We start from the raw sequence: 6,701 nt of genomic DNA, 5'->3' as shown, positions 1-6,701 counted from the left end.
AGCCGAACATTTTCCGAAAAAACCCAAAGCCTATTTTACTGTTAAATCCTTAAAGTTTTTAATGCACCACAAGATACACACCATGTAACTTTCCAGAACTCCCCTCCACTGCCTGAATATCAAACTGCTTCTATCTGTTTAGCTCATGTACTATGGTGGGACAGATCCATTCCACTGCACTCAACTTAGTGGCTAATCCCAGACGGAGCTGATGATCCGGGCACCAGTTTGACAGCATTCTTCCCCTGCATTTACCTCTGATCCAACAGACAAACCACCAACTTTTTAAAGTCATCTGTGAATTACACATGGTTTGTCAGATAGGCACAGAGCAAGGGTAGTCAACCAACAAACTTTGTGATAGCCAACAGGTTCATTTCAACAGTGACGGACAGAAACAAGGGCATCATTTGTGCTCAGGCAAAGAATACTTGCCAGTGAGGTACAGCCCTAACCCAGCAAGGTGCTTCCCTTAGAACCATAATCCAAAAGCACACCATGTGTCACCAGTCAAAACAGACTAGTGTCAGTATCCAGATGTCCAGGAGGAAACATTGTTCCAAAGGTGTGGAAGGAATCAACAGAGAAAACACAGCATTAGACTTCAAGTACAGAATAGCACACAAAGAAACCAGAAACAAGGAGATACCATGACCAGTCTCTTCTGTGGACCAATACCCCCTACAAAATAGGCTGCGCCTCAGTTATTGCTTCTTTATACAATTACATTTCCAAAGAACCATGCAGTACTGGACACAGAAAAACAGTCACATAAGGAAGCATTTATTTGAGGTTGAACATGTAATCACAGAAATAAAAATCTGTATAAACACAAATGCACATTGAGTCATAACACAGGGAACAAAGGACAGAGTAAAGACAAAGGAACTAACTTGCAGCTATGTACAGTTGGACACAATTGTGTCATGTACACTACAAAGTCTTTTATAAAATAATCATCTTAGGTCAACAGAAGATCAAGCAATTTTCAATGTCGTCCTGTAAGATGGTTTCTTTACACCTTCTGGTCTCCCAGTGCCCTCCTTTAGTAGGGCTGGTAATTGTTCTGGTGATTGCCACCCCCTCGGGATGCCTTGCCATAAGTGCTCTGCTGACCGCTGGAGTCTGTATATCCATATCCATAGCTCCCATAGTTATACCCAGTATAGTCATAGCCGCCACAGCCACTATAGTTCTCAGCACCATAGGCACTATTATAATTTCCATATCCTTGATCATAATAGTTATTAAATCCAGTTTTGGCCCTGACCTCTTCTGTGTCCCCTAGCACCATCTCTTCCACCAGCCGCAGCCCCTCTTCCACCTTTCTGTAGCTGCTGCTACTGCCTGTACACCTTTGTTGTGCAACTTTGATTTCACACTTCCCAGAACCTATCTGATGGTATCTGCTTTCTATCAGTTTCTTTACTGGCTCTTCGTCTGTGTATGTGATAAAAGAGATTCCTCTTCTCTCATTAGTCTTTGTGTCCATGGGCAGCTCAATATTTTCTATCTCTCCAAAGGCTCCAAAATATTCTTTAATTTGTTTTTCTGAAGTATATGGACTCAATCCATCCACAAAAACCTTTTAGGGGTTTCTTTCCCCTTTAAAGTTTGACCCTTTTGGGGTCTATCAATTTGCCATCAAGTTTGTGTTCTTTCAGTTCCAAAACCTTATCCACACTAGCAGCATCTTTGAAAAGAACAAATCCAAATCCTCTTGATCTTCCAGTGATTGGATCTGTTTTAATTGTGCAGTCTACAACTTTCCCAAACCGAGACAAATGTTCAGTCAGATCTTTCTTGCGTGTATCCCAGCTCAAGCCTCCAATAAACATTTTACCGTCATCCTGCTGGTTCTTGCTCGTGTTGATCTTGGATCCCTCTGCGAACTCCTCTATGTTGCGGTGCTCATTGATGTCTTCCATGGTGGCGGAGCCTTCGGCAAGGGGCTGCTGACATGCAGTCTGGGTCCCGGGAACAGCGGCCCCATTTTGATATTTTATTCATTTATTTATTTTATTTTCAGAAAAGCCCATCAGAATTGTTGAGACCTTCTTTGGCAGTTGTTGATGCAATATTGATGGCGTTCCTGTAGCTTTTTAGTCATGAGCTATTAAGAATCCATCTTAGACACTCTTCCCATTACAGTCAAGAGTTGCTTTAGTGGGATCAATCTTATGCCTCTGATGATGTCACTATATTGTCATTAAGTAACCAGGCTGGTCAAGTAGACACAAATAGGAAATACTCGACACGTTTTTATCAAGGTTCCCAGGTCTCTTTGAGAACATAACTGTGTCTTACCTATTTCTCTAGGTAAGGAAAATACCCAGAAAAGCTTTTATTCAGTCAATGTTTTAGCAAGTTAACTATTGCATTTATTTATTTTTTTATGCCCAGAAAAGCTCATCTGAATTTTTGAGACAATCTTGTCAGTTGTTGACACAGCCTTGATGGCAGCCTTGTTTTCTAGCCATCTGAGCTACTAAGAATAACTACTGGAATGAATGAGGTAAAGCTTGGTCAGCTCAGTACAGATTCAGACATTTCTGATGCTGTATTATCTAGAATAAATTATATCTTCAATTTTATACCAAAGCACATCATCAAATGCCAGTAAGACAAAAACTTAAGGTTTCAGAACACACTGCAAACTAAATTTGCACCTTGCTAACTGGGAGTTGGAATACACTGAACCATCCTTCAAAATGTCCTGTTTACTCAGTTCCTGGGATTAAGATATGAGAACTGACATGAATTGTTTTGCATTTCCGCTGAGGTTAGATATACCTCTTTGGACGACCTCTGCCCCAGTCCACTACCCAGAGACCCCTCCCCATATCCCCTGCATTACCCCATGGTCATTCCTTCACTAATGCTGGGCTTACAACACAATCAATGCTGCTTTTTGGAGTTCTAATTCTGAATGGAGAAGCATATGAAACTGGATTTCAAAGGGGATGACAAGGCATGTGTCTTCTCCCATAATGACCTGTTGATCCCTCAACAGAGGTTGATGTCTTTTGTTACCTGCACAGAAATCTAATAAATATCAACCAAAGTTCATCTCACAGTCTCAGTGTACTAGTACCATCCTTGGCACTAGGATGCAGATGCAACAGTCACTGAGGTCTCAGGACAACTCTTTCTTAGCATCCACATAAGCTTTGACAGTACTGTGCACCACTGGACAGAGGCAGAGCTCAGCTGTGTGCCTGAATATTCAGCAGACTGCTATAACACTTCCACATACTTTCCAAAATTCCAATTCTCTTAAGCTTTCATTTTGTCTTTGTGCCAGACATCAAAATCTGGTGTGATAAGCATTTCTTTAAAAGTTCTAGCTTCCCATGATTCATATCCCAGGAGAGTAAGGAGCTCCTGAGGCAATGCCAACTTCTGTAGTGTGTGCTTCACTTAGCCATAGGTAGGAGACATAGATTAGTTGTGATCCTTGGACCCTTTCTTTCCTGCTCTGTTCTGGAAATATGTTTCAGCAAAGAGTTGTCCAGGTAAATGGATAGTACTTCTATGTATTAAATTTATTGCTCAATTACAGCCAGTCTTACACTATCTGCTCCCAGTGACTGGATATAATTAATATACAGAAAGTAGTAAGCTATCATTTCCAATGCCACCTTGCTTTATGCCTAGAGAAAAAATGAAATTAATACTAGGTTTATGAGTAATTGGTTGGGTCATATTATCTTAGATGGTAAGCATAATAGTAATGAAAATTATTTCTTTGGACATAATTTATTTAAGATTTGTGACTTTATTAGTGACACTCAATTTTCTAAATAGAAAATCAGATTGGGGCCTTTTCAGTGCATACCACTGTTCCTGGCAGGTAAGCTGAGTCAGCAAAAGCAAACATATAGAGGTCAATTTCTAGAACTTACACCCTTACTTGGAAAAAAGATGGAGTGGCCTGGTGAAAGTGAGAAGAGAGTCATTAATAATGTGAGAACAGCCAATGTCCTGTGCTACTATGAATTGGTAGCTATATTTACTAAATATCTATTGCTATGAAACTGTTAAACTAAAGCTTTGCAAACTAACAAAGTTTGTGATTTAAACCAACATATAAATACTGTTTTCATACTGTAATTGGGCTGCTCAGTTAATAGCACACAGGTCATATGATGTGTGCATATGTGTGTGTGTGTGTGTGTGTGTGTGTGTGTGCATGTGCATGTGTGTGTGTGTGTGTGTGTGCGTGCTTACATGTGTGTGTTTAACATCCTAAAATAAATGCAATGCTGAGCTTAGCTGTCTTTTAATGTCTGTGGGACTTAAGGATTTGCTGGAGATTTTGGACCCTAGTTCCTCCACTGATACTTTCCTAAGTGTCCTTTTGTTTGACCAGATAGATATCTGTATTTCCAGATTAATGTATTATGCATTTTAAATCCTAGAAACACAGTTAGTTGCTTTACAGAAATTTCAATATGTGCCCAAAGGATTATCAGAGATCTACCGAAGGTATTATGTGTATTCACCTGCTCCAACTGAAAAAACTGAGCTTTACAGCAAATCCTTCTATTTAAAAATAGCAGAATTGGTATATTTTGGCAGGGTTTCAGCTCTCGAATAATGAGTGTCACCTTGGCACTTAATTCTGCAAGTTTCTCTCAAAATGTATTCGCTCCTAAAATTGAATTACTGCTATATATAAGGATAATTATATTCATGCTGCATTAAGAGATATGCTTAATGTGGAGCAAAATTATTCATAATATTTAAATTATGCTTTCTTATTTTAATAAAAAGTTAAACAGTAAAATATTAATGAGATAAAATTAAACACTTTACAATTAAAATGTTCACAATTATATGAAAATGCAATTCAGATGTAAAACCTGGATCAGACTGTAACACGCAAACTCATCTGTTAGTATTTCTGATATAGAAAGACTAGATGTATAATCTGTGCATATAATAATTTGAATTTGAAGGGAAATATAAGTTTATAAAAATCAATTTAAAAATATAAACAAACATGAGAAACAGATTTAATACTATTATAGGGAAAATAACGGAAGGAGTCCAACCTTGGGAAACACATGAGAACACACATGCTTACTGCTGAGGGTGGAGCAGGGTGTGGATACATAGTTCAGACTTTGAGTTAGCCGATAATTCCTTGTTCTATCAACTAAGCAATATCACAGAATTTTATATCATTAAATTTGAAAAGGAAATAAGAAAGCAATCTGCATCAATATTGATGGGTTATGGGTTCAACAAATTACTGTAGGCTAATAGTAGGCACTAAAACAGCTTATATAAATGTTTTGGCATGAGAAAACATTGATACTTCATTGGAATGTGCATTATAAATTATATCTGCAATACAAATAATTTAAAATAAATTATAGCAAAGAACAAATTAAAGAGTCTCAAGGTGTATATCATTTTTGTATCATGCTTAAGGATAGTTTATTTTCTATATTTGGCTTCTCTATGCATGCTCAGGTAAGTCTGGTTTTTCTCTCTGTAATCAATGAACAAGTATCATCTTTGAAATATAAGACATTATGTTTTTTTAAAAAAGGATGCATTTACTGAATGGATATGATCTCGTTGTCACCATGGTAAATAAACAGATCATGAATAATAAAACGCTGATGTTTCTCTTCGCTAGATTCAGGGTCTATATTAGAAGATGATCAGAATTGATGAACCTAGCTAAGATGAGCTGTAGTGTTTCTTATCTCCTCACCTGACTACTTTAAGAATCCCCGAAATTCTAGAATAATGTATGCTCTTGTCATCATAGAAGTTGAACCACCTGTAATAACTATCTGGTAAGATTATAATACATTTTTGAGGCCATATATTGTTTATTTCAGGAAGGAAGGGGTAAATACTAAAATACCATTTCATGTAGGCTACCAGTTTAGGCTCTTGAAGAACCAATGCAGAGAATGTAGCTTCATCATTATTCATTTCAATATTAGATGGCATTTGAATCTTACTAAGTAAAATTACATAGCACTATTCAAGCAGTTGTGTAAATTTTATAGTAGTAATTGAACAACAGGCAGTGGAAACATGTAAGGCCATTAGAGTACATCTGTCAGAGATAAAAGACAAACAAATTAGTTTTAGTGGTCACTCACTGACAGTATGGGCCTCGTGGTGTTGAGTGCTTCCACATCTCTCTTAATCTTCTTGATAACCCTGAAAGCTAAACAGTGCACCCCTCAATAGATGAGACTTAGAAATACCAAGAGACTTGCTTGGTGTTACATAGTATAAACTGGTAGAGCAGAGATAGAACTGATGCCAGTGTTGTTCATCTTAATGCTACTTTAACCTGACATTGAGGAGAAAGATGATTAAAACAACCCTAGTATACTGCATTTCTCTCATGAAAGTAAGTGATTTGATATGAAAAATTTTGCTTTCTTTGGCGTTAATCACATCCACAAGAAAATAGTTGGGAAGAAATATCTATAAAAGGATTACATTTTTATTGTTTTCTCTTCTTAAAGGACCCAGAATGTCAATTATTTATTATATACATAATATCCTGCTGATGACTATAATCAAGAGAATTATTTTATGTACACAAAAATTGTACTACTACCTATAATCAAGTCAGAATTTTTTTATCTTTATTAACCTGAGTATTTCTTATTTACATTTCGATTGTTATTCCCCAAGTCAGAAATTTTTAATCATCTGGTGTG

The 6,701-nt window shown here is 37.2% G+C and overlaps 1 pseudogene; it reads right to left on the bottom strand.

Annotated features, from left to right (window-relative positions):
* Positions 1–916: 916 nt before the first annotated feature.
* Positions 917–1,951, bottom strand: LOC116898080 (annotated as a pseudogene).
* Between the last annotated feature and the right edge of the window lie 4,750 nt (positions 1,952–6,701).

Source organism: Rattus rattus, chromosome 4 (assembly GCF_011064425.1).
Source record: "Rattus rattus isolate New Zealand chromosome 4, Rrattus_CSIRO_v1, whole genome shotgun sequence".
Classification (NCBI taxonomy): domain Eukaryota; kingdom Metazoa; phylum Chordata; class Mammalia; order Rodentia; family Muridae; genus Rattus; species Rattus rattus.
This window is presented reverse-complemented; position numbering and strand designations above follow the sequence as displayed.